Below are 19,959 nucleotides of genomic sequence, written 5' to 3' on the forward strand. Positions count from 1 at the left end.
AAAACCATTTCTGAAAAACGTACTCTCCAAAATCCCCTTGTCGCTCCTTCGCTTCTGAGCCCTCTACTGTGCCCGCCGAACACTTTACATAGACATATGAGGTATGTGCTTACTCGAGAGAAATTGGGCTACAAATATAAGTATACATTTTCTCCTTTTACCCCTTGTAAAAATTCAAAAATTGGGTTTACAAGAACATGCGAGTGTAAAAAAATTAAGATTGGGAATTTTCTCCTTCACTTTGCTGCTATTCCTGTGAAACACCTAAAGGGTTAAAACACTTACTGATTGTCATTTTGAATACGTTGGGGGTGTAGTTTTTATAATGGGGTCATTTGTGGGGTATTTCTAATGGGAAGACCCTTCAAATCCACTTCAAACCTGAACTGGTCTCTGAAAAAAAGCGAGGTTCAAAATTTTGTGAAAAATTGGAAAATTGCTGCTGAACTTTGAAGCCCTCTGGTGTCTTCCAAAAGTAAAAACACATACATTTTATGATGCAAACATAAAGTGGACATATTGGAAATGTGAATAAAATAAAATAAATATTTTGAATATCCATTTTCCTTACAAGCAGAGAGCTTCAAAGTTAGAAAAATGCAAAATTTTCAAATTTTTCATCAAATTTTGGGATTTTTCACCAAGAAAGGATGCAAGTTACCACAAAATTTTACCACTATGTTAGAGTAGAATATGTCACGAAAAAACAATCTCGGAATCAGATTGATAACTAAAAGCATTCCAGAGTTATTAATGTTTAAAGTGACAGTGGTCAGATGTGCAAAAAACGCTCTGGTCCTAAGGTGTAAAATGGCCTGGTCCTTAAGGGGTTAATTTAACCCTAACCTACCCCCATTTGCGAGGGTCGGGGTTTTTGTTTAAAGTCCAATGCAAATCTTAGGGAATGTATGTTCCAGCATAACTTCTGTACGGCTGGAGATGTTTACTTGGTCACATGTCAAATAAAAATGTACAATAGTTAAAGGGGTACTCCGGTGAAAACCTTTTTTCTTTTAAATCAACTGGTGGCAGAAAGTTAAACATATTTGTAAATTACTTCTATTAAAAAATCTTAATTCTTCCATTACTTATTAGCTGCTGAATGCTACAGAGGAAATTCCTTTCTTTTTGGAACACTGATGACATCACAAGCACAGTGCTCTCTGCTGACATCTCTGTCCATTTTAGCAACCATGCATAGCAGATGTATGGCAGATGTATGGCAGATATATGGCAGATGTATGCTAAGGGCAGCATGGTGGCTCAGTGGTTAGCACTGCTGCCTTGCAGTGCTAGGGGCTTGGGTTCAAATCCCACTAAGGACAACAATAATGAAAGTGTTATTATTATTATTATTATAATAACATCAGCAGAGAGAACTGTACTTGTGATGTCATCTGAGAGCATTCAGTATTCAGCAGCTAATAACTACAGGAAGGACTAAGATTTTTTAATAGAAGTAATTTACAAATATGTTTAACTTTGTGCCACCAGTTGATTTAAAAGAAAAAAGGTTTTCACCGGAGTACCCCTTTAAATTAACCCTAACCTACTCACTTATGTGAAGGATGGGGTTTTTGTTTCAAGTCCAATGCAAGTATATGAAACTTTCGGTACCTTACGCCACAAGCTCCGCTCTGCATCTCCTGATGAATGCACCAGTTGTTTGGCAAACCACACCATCCACGCATTCCATGCCCTATCTTGCAAAGATATGCCCACCCTTTGAGCCACACCCCTGTTATTTTCAGTTTACAATAGCTTCATCACAACTCAGCCCCACTTGAGGACGGGATTTGAGGATTAGAAATGGGAAATATAGTTACATAGTTACATAGTTAGTATGGTTGAAAAAAGACATACGTCCATCAAGTCCAACCAGGGAATTGAAGGGAAGGGTGTAAGGGGATAAGGGAAAGGGATGTAGTTTTATAATTCTGCATAAGCATTAATGTTAATTTGTTTCAGGAATGTATCTAACCCTGTTTTAAAGCTGTTAATTGTTCCTGCTGTGACCAGTTACTGAGGTAGACCGTTCCATAAATTCACAGTCCTCACGGTAAAGAAGGCGTGTCGCCCCTTTAGACTAAACCTTTTCTTCTCCAGACGGAGGGAGTGCCCCCTCGTCCTTTGGGGGGGTTTAACCTGGAACAGTTTTTCTCCATATATTTTGTATGGGCCATTTATATACTTATATACGTTTATCATATCCCCCCTTAAACGTCTCTTCTCAAGACTAAATAATTGTAACTCCTTTAATCGCTCCTCATAGCTAAGATGTTCCATGCCCCATATTAGTTTAGTCGCGCGTCTCTGCACCCTTTCCAACTCCGTAGTGTCCCTTTTATGAACAGGCGACCAAAACTGAACAGCATATTCCAGGTGAGGCCGTACCAATGCTTTATAAAGGGGGAGTATTATGTCCCTGTCCCTTGAGTCCATGCCTCTTTTGATACATGACAATATCCTGCTGGCTTTGGAAGCAGCAGCCTGACATTGCATGCTATTCTAAAGTCTATTCTGGGTCTACAAGTACACCCAGATCCTTCTCTACCAGTGACTCTGCCAGTTTAATCCCCCCTAAGACATATGATGCATGCAGGTTATTAGTACCCAGATGCATAACTTTACATTTATCCACATTGAACCTCATTTGCCAAGTGGATGCCCAGACACTTAGTCTATCCAAGTCATCTTGTAACTTATGCACATCCTCTATAGACTGTACCGTGCTACAAAGCTTGGTGTCATCTGCAAAGATAGAAACAGAGCTGTTAATACCATCCTCTATATCATTGATAAATAAATTAAACAACAGCGGGCCCAGTACTGAACCTTGGGGTACACCAATAATTACCGGGGACCAATCAGAGTCCGAATCATTGACCACCACTCTCTGGGTACGATCCCCAACTTATGAGGATTAGATACGAGGATGGGATATGAGGTCGGGACATGGGGACGGGCTGTGGGGACGGGATATGAGGTTGTGATATAGAGTTGGGATATGAGGTCAGGATATGGGGACGGGATATGAAGATAGGGTATGAGGACGGGATATGAGTACAGGATAGGAGGTCGGAATATGAGGAGGGTATTTGGGGTCGGGATATGAGGAGGGGGATATGAGGTCAGGATTTGAGGACAGCATATGAGGACAAAAGCTTCCTCCATTGTTGCTTTTCCTTCCCCATAAGGATTAGATATTAAAAACAGCAGTGCTGGGTACTCAGCTAGTAGAATATAAAACAATTATAATAATTGTTATGTTTTTGTATATGGAGGGTAGTATTATAGTAGCATTATTGTTGTCTATAGGGGGCACTACAATAATGGTTATATACAAGTATCAAAAATAGTACTTCTGTAAAACTGTCAAGAATGACACGGCACTCACACTAACTTTGCACTTAAACCACTTTTATTATTTTTCTTCCAAGTGTCTACAAATTGAGGTATGGGAATAATAGCATAAAGATTCAGCCTACTGCCATTTTACATCTAACAGAGATATTTCATTGTGGGACAACCCTTTTCAATACCTCTTTTTGTAGCACAAGTACCTGCAGAGGCAGCTTCAGATGAGAATAAAGTGAGCCTGGACTAGTGTTGAGTGCAAATATTCAAAAATGCTAATTTTTACAGCGAATATCGTCACTTTGCAATTTCGAGAATATTTAGAATATAGCGATAAATATTCGTAATGACGAATATTCATAAAAAAAATTTGCTTCACAGTACACATCACAACAATGATGTGTACTGTGTAAAAAAAAAAGTAATCATTCCTCCCTGCTTCCAGCTTGTGGTCCAAAGAAGGCTCCAATATTATTTACTGTGTGAGTTGGTGTGGAGCACGAATATTTTGTATATTTGAATATTTGCTAAATATTGCGAATTCGAATATGGCCCCTGCCGCTCATCACTAGTCTGGACCAGCAGCTCATATGTAATTACTTATGTTACTTAATTGGTCATAAATCCAAAGTCTAGCACTACAAAAAAGCTGTATTATTGTTTTTACAGTTATTGAACCTGATGACAATGGTGATGATGAGAACAGAAAAATTTATAAAATTTAAAGTTCAATGAACAGGAATTATCATTCTTTTATGGTAGATAATTAAAATGGTTGTTTTTCCTGACATGTCATAATTTTCTTTTAGTGATTAGAGTTTGACTGACTCTACCTCTGAGAAGCAGATACGTGAAATTTTGCAGCGTTTTTGCTGCTTAGAAAAACGTTTGCTTTACAAAATGTATTTGTGCCATTAGTTCTACTAGTGGAAGGGAAAAACATGGAAAAAGCACTTTTTATGGCAATATTCTCTGGATTAGTACTCTACTATAGACTAACTATAAATTCATAGTAATCTTACCTGGAGAAGATTTCATTAATAGGTAGATTTGATGGCTCTATTTGTGTGATGTTTTGACATGTTACTTTTCATACATATAGCTCTGAAAAAAGATTAAGAAACCACTCTTATTTTTTCTTAAAGGGGTTCTCCCCGGAACTAAACCCATGGTCCATCCTTTGCCTATCATCAACCTATTTAATTGTCTAAATATTATTCATTAGCTATATAGAGCAGTTTCCCCTCTTTGGTTGTAACTTACGTGCAGGAAATGACATCATCAAGCCATCCACTCTGTCTCTGTCCAAATCCCTCTGTAAAAGCAGCCTCATCCTCCTGAGAGACACACACCAAGTGGTTTCTGTCCTGCACTAATAAGTCATGCTCTCCTTAGTGCTGAAAACTAGGAGGTGTGTGCAGCTCAGTCAATCAAAGCCCCTTTCTGCTGTTCAGAGCAGGAGGGTGGGGGCTGCTCTCAAAAAGTGAACTTTCTGACAGAGCAGAGCTGCAATGATTGCTGGGAGATGTAGGCAAGGGGAGGGAAGGATGGTAAAGAATATGAAGAAACCAGAGAAGAAGACAACAGGACCTCAGGAGCCATGCACATCAGTTATTGTGGTGGCTTTGGAGCTTGTATATATACATATATATATATCTATATATATATCTATATATATATATATATAGATATAGATATATATATACACATATGTGTGTGTGTGTGTGTGTGTATTTCCCTTGAGTACCCCTTTAAATCAGCAACTCTTACATGTATGGTAGCCTTTTAATTCCAGTGTCCCACAATGGGGGGTGGTCCTGGGTGGCGGATGAATGCTTTTGTCTTTATATCAGATAAGCATGTCTTTCATATATATGTATATATATATATATATATATATATATATATATATATATATATATATATATACATACACAGTGGGGCAAAAAAGTATTTAGTCATACACCAATTCTGCAAGTTCTCCCATTAAAAATGAGAGAGGCCTGTAATTTTCATTATAGGTATACCTCAACTATGAGAGACATAATGAGAAAAAAAATTCCATAAAATCACATTGCCTGATTTTTAAAGAATTTTTTTTGTGGAAAATAAGTATTTGGTCAATAACAAAAGTTAATCTCAATACTTTGTTATATACCCTTTGTTGGCAATGACAGAGGTAAAACGTTTTTTGTAAGTCTTCACAAGGTTTTCAGACACTGTTGCTGGCATTTCGGCCCATTCCTCCATGCAGATCTCCTCTAGAGCAGTGATGTTTTGGGGCTGTCTCTGGGCAACACAGACTTTCAACTCCCTCCAAAGGTTTTCTATGGGGTTGAGATCTGGAGACTGGCTAGGTCACTCCAGGACCTTGAAATGCTTCTTACAAAGCCACTCCTTCGTTGCCCGGGCGGTGGGTTTGGGATCATTATCATGCTGAAAGACCCAGCCATGTTTCATCTTCAATGCCCTTGCTGATGGAAGGAGGTTTTCACTAAAAATCTCACGATAAATGGCCCCATTCATTCTTTCCTTTACACAGATTAGTTGTCCTGGTCTGTGGTCAGAAAAATAGCCCCAAAGCAGGATGTTTCCACCCCCCATACTTCACAGTAGTTATGGTGTTCTTTGGATGCAACTCAGCATTCTTTCTCTTCCAAACATGACGAGTTGAGTTTTTACCAAAAAGTTCTACTTTGGTTTCATCTGACTATATGATATTCTCCCAATACTCTTCTGGAACATCCAAATGCTCTCTAGCAAGCTTCAGATGGGCCCGGACATGTACTGCCTTAAGCAGAAGGACACGTCTGGGCACTGCATGACTTGAGTCCCTGGCGGCGTAGTGTGTTGCTGATGGTAGCCTTTGTTATCCAGCTCTCTGCAGGTCATTCACTAGGTCCCCCCAAGTGGTTCTGGTATTTTTTGCTCGCGGATGTCCGCCATTAACCCCTCAGATGTAGTGATCAATTCAGATCACGGCATTTGCAGCACTGCGGTCACTAAAATGGATGATTGGATCGCCCGCAGCACTGCCACGGAGATTCGATCATCCAAAACGGCAGATGGAGGTCCCCTCACCTGCCTCCGCTGCCTTCTATGGATCTTCTGCTCTGGTCTGAGATTGAGCAGACCTGAGCAGAAGATGACCGATAATACTGATCAGTGCTATGCCCTATGTATAGCACTGAACAGTACTAGTAATTGAATGATTGCTATAAATAGACTATTAAAGTGTAAAAATAAAAGTAAAAAAAGCAACAAAAATAAATGAAAACAAATGTGAAAAATCCCCTCCCCCAATAAAAATTAAAATTGTCCCATTTTCCCCATTTCACCCCCAAAAAGTGTAAAAAATAAATGTAATAAACATATTTGGTATCACCATGTGTGTAAATATCTGAACTGTCAAAATATAATGTTAATGATACTGTACGTGGAACGGCGTGAATGTAAAAAAAAGTCCCAAATTGCTGCAACTTTATTGCAAATTTTTTTAAATAAAAAATGTATTAAAAGTTTTATATATGCAAATATGGTATCAATAAAAAGTACAGATAACTGCGCAAAAAATTAGCCCTCATACCACTGCTTATATGGAAAAATAAAAAGTTATAGGTCTTCAAAATTGAGGGATTTTAAACAGATTTTTTTTAAGCGCAACAGTAGTTGAAAAGTATGTAATCATTGGGTATCATTTTAATCGTATTGACCCAAAGAATAAAGAACACGTCATTTTTACCGTAAATTGTACGGCGTGAAAACGAAACCTTCAAATATTTGCAAAATTGCGGTTTTCTTTTTAATTTTCCCACACAAATAGTATTTTTTTGGTTGTGCCATATATTTTATGATAAAGTGAGTGATGGCATTACAACGGGCAACTGGTTGCACAAAAAACAAGCCCCACGCTAGTCTGTGGATGAAAATATAAAAGAGCTATGATTTTTTGAAGGTGAGGAGGAAAAAATGAAGAAACGTAAAAATAAATTGTCTGAGTCCTTAAGGGGTTAATGAAGATTAAATAAAGCTCGTGTTTTTATATACATTGATGTGTCTGGAAGTGCTGAGGGATTCCTGCTCCAAGTGAGCAAACCTTTTTTCCACTACGCACCTTGTCTACGGCAGCAACGCCCCGGCAGCACCTGGAACAATCAGGAATCATGGCAGCTACAATCTACATGGAGAGGTGAGCGGATTTTTTCTTGTTTTTTTGCTAAGAATTATCTATGTGCCGTTTATTCAGCTCTCTCACTGAATTGTATACTCTGGAGTTTTAAATTTAGAGCTATTTTGAGTACATATACTGCAAGATTCTAAAAATATTATAGCACGCAGCTCATATAAACATGGATACAACTTCTGATTTGTCCTGTTTTCAACCTCTACTCACCTCGGAAAGAACAAACAATGCTTTAAATCTGTTCATTTATGTTGAAACCTCTAAAGATAATGTACAAGGAGAGGACTTAAAAGATCTTATCTCTGAACTAGAGTCCCTAATGTCGGAGCAACTAAGAGTCTGGTGGGATTCCACAACAATGCAGAACTATCTAGACAGATTAATGATCCCTAGGGGACTGCGGATACGCAAAATGCCATCATTGATCTATGATGAAGAATGCCTGCAGGAGTGGACAGAAATTCTGTCTGAATGCTCCTCTAAGATCATTAAGCTCATTATCAAACGTGAAAATAAAATCATTTCCGAAATACAGATAAAAATAGAGGGTATACAAGAATCCCTTCGCCAATATCATATTACAGAGGAATTCAGCATTATGAATAGTAAAATGAAAAAAAACCTCACGAAGCTGGAGGAGCATATAACTCACATGAAACAAGGAAAATGTGTTTGAGATCATGAGGACTATGTTAATAACAAAGTTTATACATGGAAAACTTATGACAACATCCTAAGTCTATACTTAAAAAGCCACGACACAACCACAGTGATTTACATGTGTCGTTTTCATCCTCTGAGGGAAAATCTTGTGAGTAATCCCAAGATTTTTCAGATATCGACTTGGGTTCCAATTTTTCCACCATTACCAAGGGTGCTCTGCCAAAAACCGGGGGCGGCCGTGGACAGGTGGAACATCAAACTCTAAAGAAAAAGATCTGTGGAGAAGACAAAGATAAAAACTCCAGCACAAAGAAGAAGAGAACCAGACGAGCAGGCAGGAGGTTCCAAAGAAGGAAACGGGAATTACAACGGATATCACACTCGGAACAGAAAACACAAATAGGTATCCATTTCACCATCCTGAATATGTCAGCAAAAATAATTTCCAGTGATCAAATAATAGTACTTGGCAAAGGTCTAAATTTTGTACTTAGCACAATCTTTGATGTCTACCAGACCCTGTGGGATGTTAATCGCTTTTTCAATTCAGAGACAGTCATAAACATCCAGTCTCATAACCCATCCGATCTCAACCATCTGGGTAGTGTGGAGGTACCATTACATTTTCCACTCAAGGATCAAGTAGCAGTTTTGGAAATGCATGATTTACAATACCTAGATAACACCCCAGGGGATATTACTTCAGCTAAAGATAGAATCAAAGTCACTAATGAATTTTTCTATCCAATCAATTCTAGGGCACCGTGTATGGATGCTTTCCAACACAGGGTTGAAAGCGAATTGTTACAACTAGAGCAAATTCACTTCTTGCTCCAACATCACTACTCAAGACCACAAAGCCATCCAAGAATTGGAACTATTTGATGATATCATAATGTGTATGTCTTATAAGGGCGGCTCAGTATTGAACTTGGATAAGGAGTTACGTAGATTGGAAGTCTGGAAAATGCTTAATGATTTGAGCATGTACAGAGTTCTAGATCATAATCCTACATCTCTGGTACAAGAGAAATTATCTAATATCTTAAAGAAAGGTGAGAGTTTGGGCATCTTAGATGAGAAACTGTGGGATTTTTTGTTTGTGGCGAAGCCAGTATATCTGATTTTTCACTGTCTACCCAAAATGCACAAGGGAGGTTTTCCCCCTCCCCTATGCCCAATAGTTTGGGGCATGGGGTTTGTGAGTGAACGTCTAGCTATGTTAGACTGCCGTTTTCAGCCCCTGATGACCAGGACTCCAGGCTATGTCAGGGATACCAAAAGATTTGCTAACAGCTCTCGACCAATTAGAGTGGGAACCTGACATGGCCTGGGTGTCCTGTGACGTCACCTCGCTTTACAGTGTGATAGCCCATGATAGAGTGATTTTTGCTTTGGAACATCATCTCAGGAGATATAGTAACTACTCATCTGTTTTACAGCAGTTCATATTAGATGTCACTGGTTTTCTTTTCATGGATCTTTCCTCCTACAGACATGTGGTTGTCCAATGGGGGCCAAATTCTTGCCCTCCTTGGCCAACCTGTACATGTCATGGTGGGAGGAAAGATCCATCCACACATCCAATAATCCCTTCCTCCGCCACATCACCTGGTATGGTCGTCATATAAATTGCATACTTGTGGTGTGGTGGGGGTCTGTGGAACCTCAGGTCATGTCTCTTTTCCAACAGTACCTTAATAACAATAATGATAACCTCCGGTTTACTTTGAATTATAGCAGTACAGAGATGGTTTTTCTGGATATACATTTTTTCACCAATAATATGCAGAAGGATGTATCTACCAAAATATACAGAAAGTCCATCTCTGGTAACTCTCTGCATGCCACTAGTAGCCATATACCAAATACCATCAAAAATCTTGCTGTTGGAGAATACATCAGAGCACGGAGAGCTTGCTCTACTGGGGAGCTCTATCAAGAGTACAAAGTCATCAGAGAGAGGCTTGAGAATAGGGGATACAAACACAACATTATTTCCAGAGCAGAAAATATTGCTGGGACCAAACCCAGGTCAGAGTACTTGTACCTGGGGAGCAGTAGAAACAAAACACATAGAAGAAGTGATTCAATCAGAAATAATCCAGTTGTCTTTTCCACAGTTTTTTCGAATCAATTTGATGCTGTCAAAAACTTGTTTGGAATGTAAGAAGCAGTACATAGGTTCAACAGTACATAAATTGAAACAGAGAATTTCTGAACATATTACAGGTGCACGTGTGGAGGGCACTGTTCACACATGTGCATTGTCAGGAGCATTGCAGCATTTTCGGGATATGCATGAAGGTAAAATTACTCATATGAAAGTAATACCAATAGAGCGTGTTACCAAACCGCTGCGAGGTGGGGATAGAACACGCAAATTGCGTACCAGAGAAATATATTGGATCATGAAGATGGCCACACGGGCACCATAAGGTCTCAACCAGAGGTCTGATGTCATGCTATTTTATTAATTATGATCTGCGAAGTGGCCTTGTTATATCTCAAGTACATTTATATTATATTGCACGTATGAGAGGTTGTTGTTTTTTTTTTGCCCCTTCTCCGCTTGTGATATTGACCAGGTGTGAATTAGGAGCTACACTGCCTTTTATTTATTTATTTTATTTTTTTTGTCCCTTATCCGTTTGTGATATTGACTAGGTGTGAATTAGGAGCTATGCTGCTCGTTACTTTGACCATGTTTGAATGTAGGAGTGTTGGCCCAGGAACAATAGAGGAAGTGATGTGCACAAGAGGGAGGAGTTCTATATCCATTTGTATATTTATTCAGCATAAGATATTTGTACTAAGCAGACCTTGAAAAAGTCTACACAGCCAAAACGCGACGGTCCATGTTTTTAACTTGATTTGTTACCATGATGCTTTTAATGAAGATGAAATAAAGTTTGTGTTTTTATATACATTGATGTGTCTGGAAGTGCTGAGGGATTCCTGCTCCATGTAGGCAGTAGAGTTCCCCCACAGTAGGTGTAGGCAGCAGAGTTTCCCCACAGTAGGTGTAGGCAGCAGAGTTCCCCCATGAGGTGTGGGTAGCAGAGTTCCCCCATTCGGTGTAGGCAGCAAAGTTCCTCCATAGTAGGTGTAGGCCGCAGAGTTTCCCCACAGTAGGTGTAGGCTGTAGAGTTCCCCCACAGTAGGTGTAGACAGTAGAGTTCCCCCACAGTAGGTGTAGGCAGAAGCGTTCCCCCACAGTAGGTGAAGGCAGCAGGACCCCCCCCCCCCACAGTAGGTGTAGGCAGCAGAGTTTTTCCCCCTCCCTAGGTTGAGAAAAAAAATTATGCTCACCTGATGTCCTATGCAGTGATCTTCTCCTCCGGAGCACAGCAGGGGCCTTCCTTCCTCTACAGTGCAGGTGCTTATGAGTTATGTCAAAGGCACCTGCACTGCATGCAGCGAGGGGGCGGAGATCACATCTCCTCTCTGTGTAGGCAGCAGATGTGGTCACACAGATTGGACGCCTTCTGCTGTATGTGCGTGTACCACACATACAGTAAAAGGCAGTTCTGTCTACCTGGGAGTCCGGGACAAGTGTCCTGGAACCTCAGTAGCGACGGGCCCTTTGCCCAGCCGGGGCCTTGGACCACGTCCGATCGGACTGGCCGGTCAGTCCGCCCCTGACGCCATCTTAAATATTAGACATAGGGCTTTGGTATTCAAAAACGTATAATTAATTTTTTGCACCCTGATCTGTAGTTTTTATCGGGACCATTTTTGTTTTGATGGGACTTTGTGATCTCTTTTAATACATTTTTTAAGGTTCACAAACTGACCAAAAATGTGCAATTGGTCACTTTGTTATTTGACCGTGCAGTTTAATTATCATTATATTTTTATAGTTCGGACATTTACGGGCACGGTGATACCACACATGTTTATGTTTATTTCTTACCTTTTTTTTTTTTTACACAATTTTATAGTCCCCACAAAGGACTATTACATGGAATCCTTAGCTTGCATATCCTGAAGAATGCTATGCCATAGCACAGCATTCATCAGTGTTATCGGTGCTCCATTGCAACAGCCTGCCATGGCTGACTGGAGCACCGATCGGACAATGATAAGGCAGGTAAGGGCCCTCCCACCATCCTCTCAGCTGATCCCTGATTGTTTTTTATTTTTGATGGCGTCTAAATGGTTAATGCAGGGCATCACCATGATCATGATGTCCAGCATTAGCCACAGGTCCCAGCGGCTACTAGCCTATTCTTGCTGCACTAGCCTATTCTATCAGCTGCACTCAGTTCCTGAGCGTACATCATAGAAGGGGAGCAGGTCTCGGGTAACCCCACATGGTTTTTGCATAAATAATGAAATAGTAGTGTGTGGTTGGTATCTGGATGAGAATAAAAATAGTGGGAACCAAACAGCAACAGCCTGATGTTACCAGGGTGGGCAAGGACCATTGTTACTGGCCCTCCACAGCCTAAATAATGCTAGCCTGTAACCACCTAGGCTCAGGAGCTCCATTTTTTATGCTAATGGCCTATTGGTACCGGCTCTTCCCCCCTGTGGTGGTGGGTACTGGGGTTATAATTGGGGGTTTGTGCTAGCTGTAATTGGGGCTAATACTAAGCCTTTAAAGTAAATTAAAAAAAAACTTTTATGCCAAAAAACACTCCCTCACAAGCCCTTGTTAACCATTTTATTTATATTAAACAAAAAGAAACAAAATGCTGTTCATCAACTAAATCCAAAATAGTCCTCTGCATACATGGATCTGAAGTTATAAGAAGAAAAGCAGGATTTTTAAACAGGGAGCCTTCAGCTGTTGCTAAACTACAACCCCAATTAGTTGTAATTTAGCAACAGGGAGCCTCCAGTTTAGCAACAGCTGGAGTCTCGCTGTTCCTAAACTACAACTCCCATGATGGAAGCTGTAGTTTAGCAACAGCTGGAGGTACACATATCCTAAATATAACTCCCGTCATGGAAGTTGGGGTTTGGAAACAGCTGGAGGCACTCTATTCCTAAACTACAACCCCCATGATGGGAGTTGTAGTTTAGCAACAGCTGGAGGCACCCAGATCCTAAACTACAACACCCATGATGGGAGTTGTAGTTTAGCAACAGATGGAGGCACCCAGATCCTAAACTACAACTCCCATTCAATTCTGTCTTTACTGGCAGAGGGATATAGTGAGCATCAGGCTGATTTTATCCTGAACATTTTAAAGATGGTGTATCATAAAAACAAGATCAAGCAACAGAAATTGGGGACAACAAAACTACAGACTAGAAAATGACTGTCCCCTGAGATCACCAGAAAATCATTTGAATGTCACTTATGAACCTTAAGATGACATCAAATGATCTAAAAAGAATTGCAAACAGCAGCAGGGGTGAATTGCATGGAGAAGACATTTCAAAACAGGCTCCTAGAGGCAGGGCTTAGGCCAAAGCTAAAAAAGCAGAGAACAGACATGCTGAAGTTTGCAAAAGGCCATAAGGAATGCACCGCAGATATATGGAATAAGGTCACCTTCCCTGACAAGTCAAATTTTCAGCTCTGCCCAACACCTAGTGGTCTAATGGTTAGACAGAGACCTGGGGAGGCCTATAAGCCACAGTGTCTTGCACTCGCTGTGAAATTTGGTGAAGGATTCATGATGATCTGCAGATGCTTATCAAGGGTGGAGTTGGGGCCATTTGTCTTTGTAAAGAATGCATGAATCAAACAAAAAAAAGTATATTCTGGAAGAACTCCTGTTTCCATTTGCTCTGATAATGTACCCCAAGTCTGAGAATTGTGTTTTTTTTTTCAGCAGGACAAAGCTCCATGCCCCAGGTGTGGATGGAGGACCACCAGATCAAGACCCTGTCATGGCCGACCTAATCTCCAGAACTGAACTTTCTTGAAAACCTCTGGAATTTGATCAAGAGAAAGCTGGATGGTCACTAGCAATTCAACAAAGCCAAGCTACTTGAATTTTTGTGCTTGGAGTGGCATAAAGTCATGTGAAAGACTGGTGGAGAGGATACCAAGACACATGAAAGTTTTGATTGAAAGTCATGGTTATTCCACCAAACATTGGTGTTTGAACTTTAGTATTTTGTTTTTGAAAAATGAATATTTGTTAATATTGGTTTTCTTTGCATTATTTGAGGTTTGAAATGTAGCTTTTTTTTTGCTATTTTGACTGGTACTTATTTTCTACAAATAAATACTTTAAATAACAATGTAATTCTTTTTTGCAGTAAAGTCAATAGTTTATAGAATAAAACAGAACTGTTCACTTTACTCAAACAGATACCTTACAATAGTAAAACCAGAGAAACTGATCATTTTGCAGTGTTATCAGTGTTAAAGAGGTTCTTATTGATGTCGCCAATTGTATGATGCTCAACCAAAGTGACATATATAATATAATCTTTCATGTAGAACTAATGTATAGCATTAATATAGCAAGAAAATGTTCTCTTATATACCCTTGTTAGCAGAGATGAAACCATGACAACTTAAGTACACAATGCAAGTATTACTGTAAAAAAAACCTGTGTAGTTTAAAGGGGTATTTAACTTCTTATGCCCTATCCACAGGATAGGAGATAAATGTTTGATCGCGGGGAACCATCTGCTGGGACCCCCTGCAAATTCCTGCCCGGCGCCCCAGCTCTCCTGATGCATGGAGCAACCAGCACTCTGTGCACTTAGCAGTGTCGACCCCCGCACAGAGTGGTGGTCGACATGCCCCCTCCATGCATCTCTATGGGAGAGCTTGAGATACAGCACTTCCCGATCTCTGGCTCTTCATATCATAATTTATGATAGCTGTCATGTCCTTTTCTTTGTTTTTCTCCAGCCTCGATTCTTTTGTCCATCCCTCCGTGTGCCCCACCTAGAGAGAGACCTGGCATCATCTCTGTTGGTATTAAGAATCTTGCTTGAGCACCAATGTTCTCCTCTTAAGCGTTACCATCGAACTCGTCAAGAAATGTTTTCTTTATTACAGATTTTCTTCTATTACGTTGAACATTGTTGGATCTTTTCATGGGCCACTTAAAAATCTGAGCATTATCAAGATCTTTCTTGTCTCAAACAAACTTGTGTCTTAATTCCTATTGGCAATTATAAAGGTTTTCTCTCCAGGTTTATCGGGAATGTAGAACAAATATCCTTTGTCACTGGTCTTAATTAAATATTTGCGTGGCAGAGTTCTGTAGTTATGTTTTTATAGTTCTAGCTAAAGCATATGTTATGCCAGGTGGCGTAGACATTCAAGTCAAACAATTTATCACATGTGGTAGCAACCCATATTGTATACAGATTAGTACATCCACGTGGACAATATTGCATTGGTATGACCAACAGTAATTTAGTTAAGTGAATTTGTGAACACATTAATTCACTAAAGACAGGCACAGGAGTAGCTCGATTTATCTTCCATATGAATGAATTTTACAATAATAGCCTTAAAGGGTTAAATACTACAGATCTTAAAATGAATATAGTGAAGAAGGTCTCAGTCGTTACACTCATATGCTCCAACAGGTGTTTAGCTAGATTAGTAAGCTAAATGCTTTAGGACCTATGTGGATGAATAAGCACAGCAACGTGAGCTCCTTCTTGTGAGGCACATACCTTGTTCTAATCAAACTGTGCCTTTTTTAACCGTAAAACTTGCTTTGTGTACTTCAGTTGTCATAGAGTCCCCTCTGAAAACAGGTATATAACAGCACATAGAACGCAGTGACATCAGAAATCGGAAGAAGTGTTATATTGACATGAAACGGACCATCACCTCACTCATGACTAATGAGTTTGTTGTATTGCTGTATCGCTAATATACCCAGTGGTGATTAAGTATTTGTGACTTATCTAGCGTTGCGCACCCCCTTGACAAACTGACTGACCTATTACATGTGTGGCTTGTATAGTTTGTTGGCTAATTAACTCCTGTAGTGCCTAGATTTACATCTCTCACTGTTTATTATCTAATCTATAGCATGATTATAATAATCATAATAATCATATTGGAGAGAATAGATAAAAACTGGGAAAAGCAAGGTGGCCATAGCAACAAATCACATGTCAATTTTAATTTCCATAGAGCTCATTAAGAAATGAATCCTATGGTTCCTATGGGCAAAACCAGACAGTTTTTATTTATTTTTCCCACTGTATTTATATAGGGCCAGTATACAACATATTTACAGTTAGCCCATTGTATGCTTTCAGTAATATATAAAATTATTACAATTGTGATATTGCATTACCATTGTACTTAGTGACATTGATTTGTCATGCAATTGATAGCATTATAATACTATCTTAGTATTAATTGTCTAGTAAGATTATAATGGTAAGGCTATGTTTATATATTGTAAAATTAATAGCAGAATAGGTCTGTAAAAAAGGGAAAAATGTACGTCCATATTTTAATCTAATAATGTGCATAATGAAAGTCTATGGAAAACTGCCTTACTATTTAAAAAATATTCTGCAATTTTTACTTTTATTAAGCAGTGTGTGGACTGACAGTTACTTTTCGATTGACTTTCATAGTGCACATTTTTAGATTAAAATATGTAAAAAAAAGTATGTGCGTGATGCAAAAAAATTGATGCAAAAAACATCACGAGCACAGTGCTCTCTGCTGACATATGGGGATATTCTCCTACTATGGGCAGTTCAGAGAGCACTGTGCTCGTGATGTCAGCAGAGAGCTCTGTGTTCCAAAAAGAAAATAATTTCCTCTGTAGTATTCAGCAGCTAATAAGTACTGAAAAGATTAAGATTTTTTTTATAGAAGTAATTTACAAATCTGTTTAACTTTCTGGCACCAGTTGATTAAAAAAAAAAAAAAAAAAAAGGTTTTCCACCGAAGTACCCCTTTAACTGGGAAGATTTATCAAAACCTGTGCAGAGGAAAAGTTGACCAGTTTGACATAGCAACCAATCAGATTATTTTTCAGTTAAATAAGTGACCATCTTTTCCTCTGCACAGGTTTTGATAAATGTCCCTATATGTGCCTAAAAAAATATACATATTTGTAGCAGAACCCGATTTAGGTGTATGGAAGGAATATTTCTGGTGCAGAAATTTTTTACAACTAATTTGTAAATACACCCTTATTCTTTCAAAATAAAGTATTCATTTATTGCCCATTGCACATGTGACTAAAATGAGATTTATAACTCTATTCATTTTATATAGTGTTCATTTATATTAGTTTAGTAATTTCTAGTTTTCAGAGTTTTTTGGTTTATATAGATTATTTTTTAGAGCCTGTGCTTTTGCAAAGCTTGTGTTCTAGAGTTACCATCAACCATGGCCATCAAAACATGCCCTGTCCCAGTACTGTCTTCAGCTTTAGTAATTGGCTTATTAAAGGAATGATTGATGAACTGAAGGCCAGCAGAATCTACAGATTTTACTTCAGATGTTCACTGAGGGAAAAAAGTCAGAAGCTAAAGGAAGAAAAAAAAAGCAACTTGAACAGTATGAGCCATCTGCACAGAAACGTATTTATTGGTGATTTAGATTGGTGTCACTTGCATAGATATTGGGGTGAAATGTGGTATATAACTCCCGAATAAATTACATGTGTGTTCCAAATTAGAATTTAGTGCATTGCAAAGCGGCCAAATATTTAGGAATTTATCTCTGTATATTTTACATAGTCAATAGAATGCAGTCTCCAGGGTATATCCGGAATTTGCAGTATATCTGCTTTGTATTGTGAATATGTCAATGAAATATTGTATTGAAAGCTAAAAAAAAAAAAAAAAAAAGGCATATCTGAAATCCATAGCAATTAGAAATGAGCAGCTCAGATTCAGAATTATGATCAGAGTTAGGACTTGGATATAACTGGGTTATAATTTATAATAAGGATGACACATGACAGTGTGGGACGGCCTGGAAATTTAATGCTCCAGCAGTACATGAGCAATAATGCTGCCAAAATAAGAAAAAGTGATGCAGTAGGGACAAGAAGTACTGTAGGGGTTATCTAGTTTGGGAAAACTTGTTATAAAATATACAATTAGAGAATTATAATTTAACAGGGGAAAAAGGGCAATGACAATCAGCTAAAGGAAAGGAACAGTCTGCATTTATACCCTAACAGCTATTCAGTGTGTCTGTTGCTCCTAGAAGCAACTAGAGCTGTCAGGTTCCCTTTAATTATCCACATGATGATGCTACAGGGAAATTGAATTGATAATCATGCTACAAATTACAGCTGGTCCCTGCGAGTTCCACCTGGGGAGACTTTATGGTCAGCATTTTTGTCAAGTGGCCCTTTTAGCGAACAGAGATTATAAATAAGAGAATAGACTACTTTAAAGTGGTATTTCCATCTGCAAGTTTCTCTTTGAAGATGTGGGGAACAGAAAGTTTAACCTTTCTGCAAATACATATAATTTCCTAATTTGCTCTTTTTATGATATTGCTGCTTCTCTCTATCTCCCTCTAATGTTTGCTCTTTGCCTTGGTTACCGACCACCTCTTCTTTTTAGAGTGTCTTGATGATGCTATTTAGGGATAAGTGAATCGAATCTGACGTATCCGAATTCGTTACAAATTTCAGGAAAAATTTGATTTGCAACGAATGCGAATATTGCCGCGATTCTATCGTGCAAATCGCTTCATTAAACTCCATTTAGTGTGGTCCAGGGCATTTAAAATGGCGAATCCACATGTGAGGACATGGGGCAAGAAATCCTGGGAAGGCAGGAACAAGGGTAGGCAGGATGACCCTGAATCACACGCAGGATGCAGCCTATCAGCAGCCTGTGATGCCACAGCCCTATATAATTGGCAGCCATATTGCGGCCAGTTACTTGAGCCTTTCACTGCAGAGACATAGATAGGGACAGACAGCGCTGTCTGTTGCACAGAAAAGCTTTTTCCAGCAGCGATTCACGTCCTAGTCAAGTCAGCAATATGTTGCACAGAGAGAGGGACAGAGAGCAGTGTGTGTTTCACAGAAAAGCATTCTTACTGCAGCGATTTGTCTCCCAGTCACGGTCTACAGCGTTCTATTACAGAGAGCAGTGTGTTGCACAGAAGAGCAGAAGCGATTCAGCTCAAGCACAAATTCTGCCTAGAAGCACTGATAGGGAAGGGAGTGAGATTGAGAGAGAAAGTTCAATTTTGGGGGTAGTACACAGCGACTGTGTACTACAGAACTGGTGTGTACTGCTGGTGTTGTGCACAAATACTTTTTTAAGCATACTGTAGCGCATTTTTTTGCATAGCACATACGTACATCTAAGTGGTGTACTATTTTGTTCCTGTTAAAGACTCAAGGGCCTAGAATGATACTGTGAAAGGCCAGGCAAAAGTACTCATTGGCTGGTGTTGTACACAAATATTTTTAAGCATACTGTACTGCATTTTTCTGCCCTCATAAGTGCATAGCACATACGTACAACTAAGTGGTGTACTATTTTGTTCCTGTTAAAGTCTCAAGGGCCTAGATACTGTGAAAGATGGGGCACAAGTAATTACCAGCTGGTGTTGTACACAAATACTTTTTTAAGAGTACTGTAGCACATTTTTCTCCCCTCATAAGTGCATACCACATACGTACATCTAAGTGGTGTACTATTTTGTTCCTGTTAAAGTCTCAAGGGCCTAGATACTGTGAAAGGACAGCCAAAAGTACACACCTGCTGCTGTTCTAGACAAATAATGTTAAGCATAGTGGAGCGCATTCTACTGCCCTCATAAGTGCATACCACATACGTACATCTAAGTGTTGTACCATTTTAGTACACACCT

At 39.2% G+C, this 19,959-nt stretch overlaps 1 protein-coding gene across 1 annotated transcript in view; it reads left to right on the forward strand.

The window, feature by feature from the left end:
- LOC130357822 (uncharacterized) overlaps window positions 1-14,283 on the forward strand; it is a 174,781-nt gene extending 160,498 nt beyond the window's left edge. The window contains exon 5 of the transcript XR_008889286.1: window positions 13,993-14,283. The gene's annotated coding sequence lies outside the window, so the exon portion shown is untranslated. The remainder of the gene's footprint in view (window positions 1-13,992) is intronic.
- The last annotated feature ends 5,676 nt before the right edge of the window (window positions 14,284-19,959 follow it).

This window comes from Hyla sarda, chromosome 2, assembly GCF_029499605.1.
Source record: "Hyla sarda isolate aHylSar1 chromosome 2, aHylSar1.hap1, whole genome shotgun sequence".
Taxonomy (NCBI): Eukaryota; Metazoa; Chordata; class Amphibia; order Anura; family Hylidae; genus Hyla; species Hyla sarda.